Source organism: Vombatus ursinus, unplaced genomic scaffold, assembly GCF_900497805.2.
Source record: "Vombatus ursinus unplaced genomic scaffold, bare-nosed wombat genome assembly UNPS02014812.1, whole genome shotgun sequence".
Lineage (NCBI taxonomy): Eukaryota > Metazoa > Chordata > Mammalia > Diprotodontia > Vombatidae > Vombatus > Vombatus ursinus.
Genome location: NW_020954590.1, coordinates 88,099,794 through 88,109,490, shown reverse-complemented (window position 1 = coordinate 88,109,490; position 9,697 = coordinate 88,099,794). Strand labels below are relative to the sequence as shown.

Below are 9,697 nucleotides of genomic sequence, written 5' to 3'. Positions count from 1 at the left end.
AGCCACTCTCCAAGACTTTCTGCTAAGTTATAGAGGAGTTGGTTCTTCTAGGTCTGTATCCCAAAGAGATCACAAAAAGGGGAAAAGGATTCACATGTACAAAAATTTTTATAGCAGCTCTTTTTGTGGTGGCAAAGAACTGGAAATTGAGGGGATGCCCATCAGTTGAGGAATGGCCAAACAAGTTGTGATATATGAATGTAATGGAATACTATGGTGCTATAAGAAATGATGAGTAGGCAGACTTCAGAAAAACCTGGACTTACATGAACTGATGCAGAGTGAAATGAGCAGAGCCAGGAGAACGTTGTACACAAGTAACAGCCACATTATGGGACTACTAACTTTGATAGACTTGACTCTTCGAAGTGATGCAAGAATCTAAGACAACTCCAAAAAATTCATGATGGAAATTTCTATCCACACCCTGAGAAAGAAATATGGAATCTGAATGCAGATGGAAGCACACTATTTGCTCTCCTTTCCCTTTGGTGCTTTGTTTTATTGCTTCATTCTTGTGGTTCCTCCCATTAGTTCTAATTGTTCTTTACATCATGACTAATGGGAAAATATGCTTAACATGAATGTATATGTAGAGCCTATATTAGATTGCATGCCATGCCGTGGGGGGGGAAGGGGCGGCGGTTAGAAGTGGGAGGGGGAGAAAATTTGAAACTCAAAATCTTTTGGAAGTGAATGCTGAAAACTAAAAATACATAAATCAATTTAGATGACTTGGTTGCAACCCTTGTTGGTGGAGGGAACATCCACATAGATGAAACTCCATATCTTTGAAATATTGAAGTCTTCTTTGTTGCACATCCTGGTAACATGGAGAGAGGCAGAAGGGGAAGTTGTTTGCTGCAAATACACTGACTCGAGAGCCAGAAGCCTGGGGGTTGAATCTGGGCTTAGCTCTTGGTATTAACCAAGAATCACAACTCCAAAAGACTTTAGTAATAACATATTTATTACAAGAGAAAGCAGCATGCATGCTGGGTCCCCTCTTGTACAGAGTACAAAGGAGGCCCCTTCACACTGGCTACCTCGGGCAAATTATTCAACTTTGTGTACCTTAGTTTCCTCATCTGTAAAATGAAAGGGTCAGACCAGATGATCTTAAAGGTTCTTCTTCCAGATCTAAATCTACGATCCTGTAAAACACCAGACTGAGTTATTCACTCTCACTCTCTAAAATAATATTTCATAGAATGATAGGGATGGAGAAGAACTTAAACATTCAATGGACTCCAAACTTTTTTTTTTTGCTTTTCTTTTTTTTTGCTTTTCGGTGATGAAATCAGGATTAAATGACTTGCCCAAGGTCACACAGCTAGTAAGTGTCAAGTGCCTGAGGCCAAATTTTAACTCAGGTCCTTCTGACTCCAAAGGCAGAACTCTATCCACCGCACCACCTCCAAACATTTTTTATTACAAGTCATCACATTTTTATGTTTCTTCATTTATTCTTCAGTCATATCTGACTCTTTGTGATCCCACTTGGGATTTTTTTGGCAGTATATTGGAGCGGTCTGCTATTTCCTTCACCAGTTCATTTTATAGATGGGGAAACTGAAGCAAAGAGGGTTAAGTGACTTGCCCAGGGTTACACAGCTAGTAAGTGTCTGAGGCCAGATTTGAGCTCAGGAAGATGAGTCTTCCTGACTCCAGGCCCAACACTCTATTCACTGTGCCATCTAGCTGCCCCAATCATTTATTAAGCACCTACTACGTGCCAGGCACTGTGCTAAGCCCTAGGTATACAACAAAAGAAAGGCAAAAGACAGTCCTTGCTTTTAAGGAGCTTTCCGTATAATGGAGGAGACAGTATGCAAACAACTATGTGCGATTAAGATATTTACAGAATGAACTGGGGATACTAAATCCAAGAAATGCACTAGTCTTAAAGAGGTCTAGAAAAGGTTTTTGCAGAAGGTGGGATTTTAGCTGGGACTTGTAGGAAGCCTGGGAAGCCAGAAAATATGAATGCGGAGCAAAATTTCCAGGCTGTCAGGGGAAAAAATGAGTCTGTATCTCCAATATATGCATTTTACTTATATGTAAATTATATACTTGTGTTACTGCGCTAACAGTTATGTATATTGTGACACAATAGCATTTTAAAATTATACATTTAAAATGAAAACTTTGATAAATTTATGTACTAAAATCTGAATTTGATTTTTAACTATAAATGTTTAAAAGATAAGGTAAAATGAAATAATATGTGATACTAGAGGCAACAAGATAACACACTGAAGGTTCCTGAATGGGGGCTACCAATGATCTGCAGTGTAATGATATCACTTAGGTGGCAGTTTTAGAGAGAATAGATTGAAAGCTGGGAGAGATTTGAGGCAGGGATACCAATTAGGAGGCTATTGTAGTAAACCAGGTGAGATTAGGACCTGAAGGAAAACAGTAGCTATTCCAGTAGAGAGGAAGGGATGAATAGATGCTGTAGGGGTAAAAATATCAAAATCTGGCAACTGATTGTGCATGTGAAATATTAAGTGAGGGTGAGGAGTTAAAAATTGCAAATCTAGGTGATTAGAAAGATGATTGTGCCCTCGGCAAAAAGTTTGGAAAAGAGGTGAGTTTGAGGAGAAACATAATATAATGAAGGCCATCTTCTCAAGTATATGGAGGGGAGAGGAGAAGAGCACGTTGCTACTTGTCTTCATGGATTGAACCACAGTTGTGAAATCATAGGTCTCTGAAGCAGACACTTCTGAACACACACACACACACACACACACACACACACAGATCGATTGATAGACAGACATTACTTCCCTCAAATTATTCCCTTAAAGATCTCCCTCCATTCCAGGCCCCCAGTTGCTGACATTTGTCCCAATCTTGACAACCACTTATACTAGGAAAATTTTCAGAAAAATAACATCTTTTGGGGGTGGGGAGGGAAAGAGGAAAAGCGGTAAAGAGTCAAAGGAGGCCAACTGAGGGCTACAGTAAGCTGTCCTTAACTAGTGGTCTGTGCATTTATCATCCATTCTGAAAGGTATCCAATAAAAGCTATCTATAGCAGCAGCAGTAACTGCCAAAGACTGTGATTCCCTCCAAAATGGCCAGCCTCTAAACTCAGTAAATGGAAGTCTCCCCTCCCCCCACATGCCCTCCCCAATCCTGGCGTTGGGCAGCCAACTCTTGAAATAGCTGGCCAGAGGAAGAGTGCAGGTGGCCCCACTCAGCACTATGGAGAGTAGCAGGCCATAAACTTTCTTTACTGGCTTCAGGTCAACCTTTAGTCAATCAGTTGAAGAGCAACAAGGGAATAAATAGGTTTAGGGGTCTAAACTCAAAAGATTCCTTTTAGTAAAAACATGGTTGGGCATTGACCCTCCTCACCCCCAATTCCTATCCAACCTTACTTTCCACTGTTCCCCGGTATACATCTTCTGCTCCAGTCACCATAGCGATGTTGTTGAATGGTTTCAATTGTGTCCTACTCTTTGTGACCCCATTTGGGGTTTTCCAGTGTAAGCCCTGAACCCAAAGAGACAAAGGATATTGGGGTACATGTGTCCATGGTTTAATTTCTCTCAAGCTGGCTTGACAAGCATTGCATGGGAGTTCAGTCCAAAACTGGCCTCCCCCTCAAAGGGGGCCAGTTCAGAACTGGCTCGGCTTGGGATATTGGGGCTCATATCAATCTGCCATCATTCCAGACCACTCCCTGCCTCCGTCTATCTGGGCAGTAGTATCTGTCTCCACCCAAGCCTGAATAGGATAAAATCAGTTCAGGTTTGGGTTGAGTTTGACCAGGATAAGAAGATTCGATGCAATCTCATTATCAGTGATGTCCTGAAGAACTTTGAAGCAGAAGGCTGGGGGGCGGGGTGAAGCTCTGAGTCTCCATGACACAGATTACCGACAGAAATAATTTTTAACACTAGGCAAAGATACTGAAGTGATTTGTCATTTCCTTCTCTAGCCCATTTTATAGATGAGAAACTGAGGCAAGCAGGGTTTAAGTGACTTGCCCTGGGTCACACAGTTGGAAGATGAGTCTTCCTGACTCCAGGCCCAGCACTCTATTCACTTTAACACCTAGCTACCCTTCTTAAATGCTAAGGGAAGGGTGTGGTACATGTACTTTATCATCAAAGTAAGGTCTGTGTAAATCCAACCACACTGAAGAGGAGGGGGGTTTTGGGGTGCTCCTAGATGCACAGAGGCACCCCAAGATAGCGGGAGGTTTTGGGGTGCTGAACTCCAAATCACGGCATGGATCTGCCTGAATGAATTCAACTCAGATCTTCTTCCAGCCAGAGAAAAACTTTATTAAAGATAAAGCATATAGGCCAGACTGCCAAGGAACCCAAACATCAGTGGTCTAAATTGGGGCTAAGGTGGTCAGGTGACGCTTGTAATAGGGCTTGAGAATCTCAGCCTCTGGGCTGAGAGGTTCTCAGCAGCAGTCTCAGCCTCTTGGGCATGAAGAAAGCTCAGCGTCAGAATGGGGCAAAGATGAGTCTTAAGTACAGAAAGACTGGGGGAGGGGTCTAGGAGTGGCCAAGCAGTTTGGAGTGACGGGAGGAGGGGTCTAAGGAGATCTGGATGGGAGTGGCTAGCAAGCTGGGGTGAACAGAACTCCTGGGTCCTGGACCTTGTGGCGCCTAGCTAGGATTAAGGGTGAGAAATGACCAAAGGCTACAGGAAGGTGAAACAACGGAAGGGAGATTGGGTGTAGCCACAAGACAAAGCCAGTTGAAGGGCAGAGGTGATAAAGAAAAAGGGCCCAGGTGGGAGTTCCGTTTGGAATGTCTGAGAGATTTGAACAGACAATGAGAATAGATAATGAAGGGAGCTGAAAGGGGGGGAGTTTGCTTTCAAAGGGCTTTTAAAGGGAAATAGGGCAGTTTCTAAAACTTTAAGGTATTCCTGGGACCGGTAAACACAACTGAAGCCAGGTTCTTTTTGGCGTCAGGAAGGAAAGCACATTTGAATAAGATTTCAAAGAGACAATCTAAAAGTTTTAAGGTTTTTCTGGGAATTGTAAACAAAGGAGCCAAATTCCTTTTGAGGAAAAGGGGCAAAGATAAACCTCTTCAACGCTACAATCCATTTCTCTTTGCTTGGTTCTTTTGATTTTCTGATATCCCTATTCTTATGGTTTGGTTTGGTTTGGTTTTCCTGGCAGATTGTTCTCAGAGCACTTTCATTCAGAAACGATTTGTCTTACTTACATAGCTTCCTCTCTAAACTGAGCAGTTTCACTAAAAATCCCTTTAAGCTGGTCACCACTCTACCCATCTATTTGTCCTGACCAGAAAATCCCTCCTCCCTTCCAGAAGGTCCCTCCTGACCTTCTTAGGAAGTCACCACCAACACATTCAGGATAGCCTTCCTCTGGCCGTAGGTACATTGCTTGTCTTTCAAAATCCCACATTTACATAGTATATAACTAATTCACTTTCACAGGCCTCTCTTCTTCATAGTATCCTTAAATAATAATCACTTTTTTTAAAAAAATGGAGTTTTTAATAAAATAATAATCGGGGACAGGTTAACTGAATTTCCCCAAGGTCATACAGGTAGTAAATAGCCAGGCTTGGATTCTAAATTCAATTCAATTCAATAAACATATATTAGCCTACAATGTGCCAGGCACCTTGCTAAGCCCAAGGAATACCAAAAAAGAAAGGCAAGAGACCTCTCAGCCCTCACAGAGTTTACAATTTAGTGGCAGAGACAATATACAAATAAATACAAAGCAAGCTATATACAGGATAAACAGGAAATAATTAAAAGACCCTGGAATTTAGAGGGGTGAGGAAGGTTTCCTGTAGAAGGTGAGATTTCAGTTAAATGAAGCCTGGGAGGTCAATAGTCAGAGTGGAGGAGGGAGAGAATTCTAGACATGGGGGACTCCTAAAAAGAATGGCCAGAGCCAAGAAATGGAGCCTTGTTCATGGAACAGTCTGGAGGCCAGTATCACTGGACTGAAGAATATTCTTGGAGGGTGAGGCATAAAACTTGAAAGGTAGGAGGGGCTCTGGGCCATGAAGGGTTTGAACACCCAAGCATTTTCTATTTGCTCCTGGAGGCAATAGGAAATCACTGGAGTTTACTGGTGATGGGGGTGGGATACATGTTCAGACTTGCACTTTATAGCAAAATCTCTGTAGTGACTGAATTGAGGTTTGGAGTGGGGAGAGACGAGGTAAGCAAACCCACCAGGAGGCTACTGTAATAATCCAAGTATGAAGTGATGAGGTCCTGTACTAGGGCAGTGGCAGCGTCAGAGGAGAGAAGGGGATGTATCCCAGGGATGCTGCATTCTTGAAATCGACAGACCTTGACAACAAAGTGGATGGGGGAGAGGAAGGGTGAGAGAGAGTGACAAGTCCAGGGTGACTCCTAGATTGTGAGCCTGAGAGACCGGGAAGAGGGTGTTGACCCCTACATTAATACTGAAGGAGGCCAGGAGGGGTTAGGGGAAAGATGGTGGGTTGCATTTTGGACAAATTGCTTTTTAGTTGTCTGCTGGACATCCAGTTTGAGATTTCTGAGATGCAAGACTGGAGGTCAGCAGAGAGATTGGGGCAGGAAAGGTAGATTTGGGAATCACTTGCATAGAGATGGCATTTGAATCCATGGGAGCTAATGAGAGCTCCAGCTGTAGAGGGAGAAGAGGGCCCAGGACGGGAGCCTGAGGAACACCTATGTTGGCTCCATATACAATCAACGCTTTCCACGCTTTCGTCGCCCTCCCTCCTGGGAGTTTCATAATTTCTCCCTGACTTGTCTGCCTTCTCCCATGACGATTTTCCTCCTTTCTCCCTAACTCTTTTTCTCTCCCTTAACTGACCACGGCATAGAGTTGAGTATATATTTTAGTACTTATAATTTTCTGTGGGTCATACAGTCTTGGGTCTAGAGTTGGAAAGAAACTCAGGTGCCCTTTCATCCAACCCCTTCATTGATGAGGAAAGTCAGGCCCAAGTGGATTGCCCAGAGTCACCCAAGTAATGAGAGAGCCAGAATAAACTGAATACTTTATATTCTCTCTTGGACAAAATAAAAGGTAAAATTATATTCAATTGTTTTTTCATTCATTTCTACGGCTCTTGAAACGACAGATTTTTTAAAAAGGTTCCCCATCCATCTTGGCTCTTCCATTTATTAATCTAATTCAATTCAATAAACATTTATTAAGTGCCAGACACTGTGCTAAGCAGAAAGTCACTAAGTGACTGGAAAATCACTTAGCCTTGGGGTGGCAGGCCCCTAACACCAGCCAGATGGGTCCCCAAGGGTAAGCCACTGGTCACAAAAAAAGGATGGTGGGCAACAGCCAGGGAGGTGGGGAAGGGAAAGGGGGAAGGTGGGAAGTGTGTTTGCAATCACCATCCCTGCAAAATTTTCTCTCCAGTAGCTACTACATACTACGGGTCACCCCCACCCCGTTAATTATTTCCTATTCTGTGCATAACTTGATTTGCATATTTTTACTTGCATGCTGTCACCCCCAATAGACTGAGGGCTGGGGCTGTCTTGCCTCTTTGTATCCCCAGCGCTTAGTACTGTGCCTGGCACATAGCAGGCGCTTAATAAATGTTTATCGAATTGGTAAGTTCCTTGAACTTGTCCTCCGGCAAAAAGATGAGGAGGATGCAAATTGTAAAGCTGTGTCTGAGCCAGGGAAAGGAAAGATTATCAATTGAAACAAGAAAAGCAGCTGGAGAATGCGGGCATCGATCCCGCTACCTCTCGCATGCTAAGCGAGCGCTCTACCATTTGAGCTAATTCCCCTCCCGCAAGGTAGCGTTTTGGCGCGTCCCCTAGGGAGCGCTTGCCGCGGCTTTGATTGGCAGGCTTCCAGGGCTGGCCACGCCCCCTTCCGCTTTTCCCTCTGGAACTCGCTCTCAGCAAACTTTTTTAAAGGAGAAACTAAAAAAAACAAACAACAAAAAAGAAAGCTTTCCTTCGAGCCGGAATCGAACCAGCGACCTAAGGATCACCAAGGAGCACACGCCTCTACAGTCCTCCGCTCTACCAGCTGAGCTATCGAAGGAAGCTGAGAGCGGAGTCCCAGGGCGGCTGTATAAAGCGGCTCGCGCTTCCTCCCGCGCCCGGCCTCTCCCTCTCGCCTCTCCGATGACCACAGTGGGCCCGGGCTAGCTTTCCACATTTCCAGATTTTGCCCGAGGGGCCCAAGTACTGGAGGATTTGGGACGGTCCGAGCGCGGCGGGAGAGGGCAGGCGCTTTTATTCTGGAGGGTGGATTTCCAACGGGGCGGGGGGGTTGTAAGGAAATGGATTGTGCTTAAAACCGAGCAGCGCGTGCGGGCCCGGCCCTGAGGACCCCCCACCCCTCCCGGCTCCGTCCCCGCCCTCTTCCCTCCTCCCCTCGGGTCTGCGTTTCCATCTCTGCCTTCTTTCCTTTCTCACCGCCTCTGTTTCTTCGCTCTCTTCGCTACCTTCCCTCCTTGTCTCTGCCTTTCTCTGCCTCTCTCCGTCTGTGCTCTGCTCTCTCTCTCTCGTCTGGCTTCTCTCCGCCTCTGTCGTTATAGGGGTGGCCCTGATCAACCTCTTATAAATTACTATTTTCAATTACCAAACATTCGGTTTTTCCCCCTCTCCCCTTTCCTCCCCCTCCCGGGGAAACAAGAGAACAAAAAAGCGCGGCGGGCACCCGGCTTGACCTACAAACCGGAAACACTCCCTGCCTTCGAGGCGCTTATAGTCTACCTGGGAAGTATGTGAAGACACAGATAAGTAAATAAAAGGTCATTTGAGGAATATGCAAATTGAAAATTGTAAGAGTCAGGATAGGGGTCATCAGGAAAGGTAAGAACTCTTTCCCTTCTATTTCAATGTGAAATCTATACGTTTGATGGAGTCAGAAGAAAAAGAAAACCTAAAAGGTTGTCTCCTTCGAGCCGGAATCGAACCAGCGACCTAAGGATGTCTCGCGCATACGCTTCACACTACAGTCCTCCGCTCTACCAGCTGAGCTATCGAAGGGACACGGTCTATGTGTGCGCCCCCGTGAGACTCAACACTTAACAGCGGGGGTTGACAAATTCCCCGAGTCCAGTAGGGAATCGTTTCTACGCGCTTGCGCATACCCAGCTACCTACCTGCCGGCAGGCCTCAAAGACCGATCCAAACTAAGGTCCCAGAGTCTTGCTCATGCTCGCGCTAAAAGTTTTTGCCCAGGTCCTAACCCCACCCCTACCCCTGACCCCCGCGGCAGGAGGTGCAGGTCTGCACACCTACACGCCTCACCCACGCTGCAAGTCCATTGGTACAGGGGGCGCTCCACTCCCGCCCTTCTAGACTTTGTGTAGACGCCCTCCCCCACCCGCTTTGCGCAGGGCCAGTGGCGCAATGGATAACGCGTCTGACTACGGATCAGAAGATTGTAGGTTCGACTCCTACCTGGCTCGTCTTTTGTCCAGGGATGGAATTTTTTAATTTTAATTTTTTGCGGAGTGGGGTGAGGTGGGGTGATGGAATGGAGTAGAATGTTAAATTGGAGACTATCCATTTTCGCTTCTGCTTCTAACCACATAGGACAATTAAAATATATACACTGTTACCATTCTATGTAACCCAATACCATATGCATACCAATCTGTGATCATTGTAAAGCGCTCTGCACAGTGCCCGGCACATAGTAGGTGCTTTACAAACATTTGCTCCCTGGGCAAATGGGACAGCTTTG

At 45.2% G+C, this 9,697-nt stretch overlaps 4 non-coding genes across 4 annotated transcripts; 1 reads left to right on the top strand and 3 right to left on the bottom strand.

The window, feature by feature from the left end:
* Nucleotides 1–7,706: 7,706 nt before the first annotated feature.
* TRNAA-AGC lies at nt 7,707–7,779 on the bottom strand. The gene has a single exon. It is a non-coding gene; the product is annotated as a tRNA-Ala (tRNA).
* A 170-nt stretch (nt 7,780–7,949) lies between these two features.
* Nucleotides 7,950–8,041, bottom strand: TRNAY-GUA. The gene is given in 2 exon segments: nt 7,950–7,985; nt 8,005–8,041. It is a non-coding gene; the product is annotated as a tRNA-Tyr (tRNA).
* Nucleotides 8,042–8,900: 859 nt separating this feature from the next.
* On the bottom strand, nt 8,901–8,994 carry TRNAY-GUA. Its single transcript has 2 exons — nt 8,958–8,994; nt 8,901–8,936 (listed from the first exon to the last, which is right to left on the bottom strand). It is a non-coding gene; the product is annotated as a tRNA-Tyr (tRNA).
* A 352-nt stretch (nt 8,995–9,346) lies between these two features.
* TRNAR-ACG lies at nt 9,347–9,419 on the top strand. Its single transcript has one exon. It is a non-coding gene; the product is annotated as a tRNA-Arg (tRNA).
* The last annotated feature ends 278 nt before the right edge of the window (nt 9,420–9,697 follow it).